At 35.9% G+C, this 3,512-nt stretch overlaps 1 pseudogene; it reads left to right on the top strand.

The window, feature by feature from the left end:
- The first annotated feature begins 316 nt into the window (after nt 1–316).
- On the top strand, nt 317–3,220 carry LOC106314995 (annotated as a pseudogene).
- Nucleotides 3,221–3,512: the final 292 nt, after the last annotated feature.

Here is a 3,512-nt window from a genome sequence, read left to right as displayed (position 1 = left end):
CCATCCTCTCTTGACCGTCTTTCAAAACTTTTTGTACCATACGACTTTGACTTATCTTTCTGAAACCTCTCTCTCCTTTTTCGCTGCTTCTTCTTCTCTCTACTTTTCTTCCTTCACTTTAATGTTCTATATATTTTTCAAATAGGAATAAATAGGAACGAATAATTTTCCCTCCATCTCTCTCTCTCTCTCTCTCTCTCTCTCTCTCTCTCTCTCTCCACATAAGCTAAGCAATGGAGCTCTAGTTATCTATCTTTGTATCCTCCTTCTTCTTCATCTTTCTCATAATCTTCTTCTGTGTCTGGAGTTTTCCTGCATGGACGCAATTTTCTTAACGGATGATCCTAATACACGGAAACTGTTAATCGGGTCGCTAGCTCAATCTTTCGGTTGCGTTTACGTTTGTATCTGGTCCCATTATTTCCCTCGACCTTCTAAGTAATAATCATCATATCTTCCTCGTTCTATATATCCTTACATATAAATACATTACACGTATATGTTCACAATCCCTATAATGTATGATATTTATAATCACAACGCATTTGATTATTTTGAGCTGCGCGCAGCTACTTGAGATCATTGGATGGATATTACAATGAAACATCTCAAGAACCTTCTACGTCGAGTGGAAGCTTAGCCAGAAGATTGTTCCATGAGTATCGCCAATCCGTCATCCCTCTCCAAAATGGGTAAAAATTATTGTAGATATACAGAAAACGAAATATTTTAAGTTCTTAAGAAAATGTATAGTAGAATATTAATGGAATTTTTTTTTATTATTCAATGAAGACATATACCAAGCATAGCGTTCATGAATAATCTCCCATACTTAGAGATTAGTCCGCAAGATACTCAAAGACTTGCTTACAACGACGCACAACGTCACTTATATCAGGTCTTTATCAATTCTAACCAATAATGCTAATACCATATAAGTTATTATATCAGTTTATTATATGAATATTCACTACTAATCAATTTTCATCTCGTTTCATCAATTCTCGTAGGAAGCCAGCATTCAGGTACATTATTTTTCATAGTTTCTACAACCAAAACATATATATTTTAATATTTTATGTACATATGTATAATGTTTGTGAATATGATGTATTATGATCAGACGGTGATATTCATGGGTTGTCGGAGCGGAGAGATCGAACTCGGATTGACGTATGATGCTGCGAATGTATGTATCAATTTTTTTTCTTTATGTTTGTATCCATATTCCATACGTATAATATTAACTCAATAAATCATTGGCATTTATTACATAAGAGTTATTTTAAAGTTATGAGTTATGACTTCGTCTCTATATACATTAATATGTACATGACCCAAACGACAGATGAAAATAGGAGAAAGTCTTCGAGAATGGTTCCCTCAAGATTTCATTAGAAAGTCTTCTCCGCCCAACTCCGACTATCTCCGGCCACAGCCTCCTCCGTCTTCATCTTCTTCTTCTTTTAGATCAGTAGACAGTCCTCAAAACATCTCAGAATTTTCCTCTCCCTTATTCCCGCTCTTCCCTGAACCTTCAACGACTACTGATGACGCCGTTAACGTTCTGTTACATTCGCTGCTAGCTCCAGTCACCTCAACACCAACGGGCAACATGATCCATCAGCAACAACAAGAGTCTTTGTTTCGAAATAGTAAACGTGAGGAGGAAGCAATAACGAAAGCTATCTTAGCGGTTTTAACGACGTCGTCAACTCCTCCGTCTACTTCGTCTCCGCCGCTGCGAAAAAGAAGGGCCACCGCTTTTAAGAGATATTACTGCATGGATAACGGCGGCGGTGGGAGCGGTAGAGCGCCATCGAGCGTACGGAAGCAAAGTATGTCGAGAAGAGCGATATCGTTTTACACTAGGCTTAACATCTACCGAAGAGAGCGTTTTGCTAGGGCAAGCTCTACTACGAGCGGCGGCGGCGATAGAAGCGGGCCAACAGCTACGCAGTTGCATCATATGATATCGGAGAGGAGACGGCGAGAGAAGCTTAATGAGAGCTTTCTAGCATTGAGATCTCTCCTTCCTCAGGGAACTAAGGTACGTGATACAATCTTTTTATTTTCTTTATATAAGTTCCTATTACATTTTTATCTCAGTTCACTTACCATACAATATTTGATAAAAAAAAATTAATAGCTTTTGGATGTAAATTAGGTTCATTACTGATATAAATATATTATCAACAATTGGCTACTATTGTTTCTTTTCAATGATGATCATACTATATTAACGTGTAAATGGAAGCATTCGATTTTATGATGACATATATTTTATAAGATTCAACCATGATATATATTTGAGCTATAATGTTATGGCTAAAACTTTTTTTGAACAGAAAGATAAAATATCAATCCTCACCATTGCAAGGAAGCAATTAACTTCTTTGCAAGGCGAGATTTCGAAACTAGTAGAGAGAAATCGGGAGCTAGCGGGAGAAAGAGAGATGGAAAATGATTTACAACCAGATGAGAGGTTTAACGTTCGTATAAGATATATATCCGAGTCGACATCTAGAGAAAGGATCTTCGATCTAAGAGTTGCTCATAAAGGAGCCAACATTAGGGCTGATGATTTGATGATAAGGCTTCTTGAAATGTTGAAGCAAATCAACAATGTGAGTTTAGTATCAATCAACGCTCAAACTCGAGCTAGAGAAGATGAAGGTACTTCGGTTGTTCTCGTGAGCTTAAGGCTCAAAATTGAGGTAAATAACAATCTTGATTTTATCAAAATTGGTTTCTCTTAAGGAAACAAATTATTCTATACTCCTTTTTTAATTAGTTAAAGGTTGCATATAAGTCACATACAAATATCAAAATTTCATTATATTCAGCTTCCAAACAAAAAAGCTCATTATAGTTTCCAAAGCTTTATTTGACAATATGGTGGGACTTATTCAAGGAATTGCATTGATTGGTTTGATTGTTTGTTACGTGGAGACATGGAGTCTTGTGTGATATATACATCCAATTTTGTTTTCAAAACAGGTCGTTTTTTCTCGTCCACATAAATTTATTTGATGGAGTCTAAATAGTTGTGCATGAAGTAGATAACGATTGTTCGATCTTTGACGAAAAGGTTTATTAGTCAATGGAAAAAACAACCTTAAAAGTTTTGGAATTACTTTATTGGTATTTTGTAGGGTGAATGGGACGAATCATCTTTCAAGAAGCAGTACGAAGAGATGTTGCTGACTTGGCTCAATGACAACAAGTTTGATTATTTCCTTTGAACCCGTATATTTAATTCTTATACAGTTTTTTTTTTTTTGTCAATACAATTACAGTTTATTTTCCTCTTACAAGATTAAAATGATTATAATATAGATTTAAATCATTATAATATTTATGGACAGTCTACTTTATTACACTGGCGTGCGGCGGCTCCTATCATTTTGGATGGTCCTCCTCTTGTTCTTATTACTGTGGAGTGTTTCAGCCGTTCGTAGCCGAACCAATCTGACCTTTTGTTTCTGTCTATTTTTCTTAATGGTTAAGCA

Source organism: Brassica oleracea, chromosome C9 (assembly GCF_000695525.1).
Source record: "Brassica oleracea var. oleracea cultivar TO1000 chromosome C9, BOL, whole genome shotgun sequence".
In the NCBI taxonomy this organism is placed as follows: Eukaryota; Viridiplantae; Streptophyta; class Magnoliopsida; order Brassicales; family Brassicaceae; genus Brassica; species Brassica oleracea.
The sequence above is the reverse complement of the archived record's forward strand: the minus strand, read 5'-3'. Positions and strand labels throughout refer to the sequence as shown.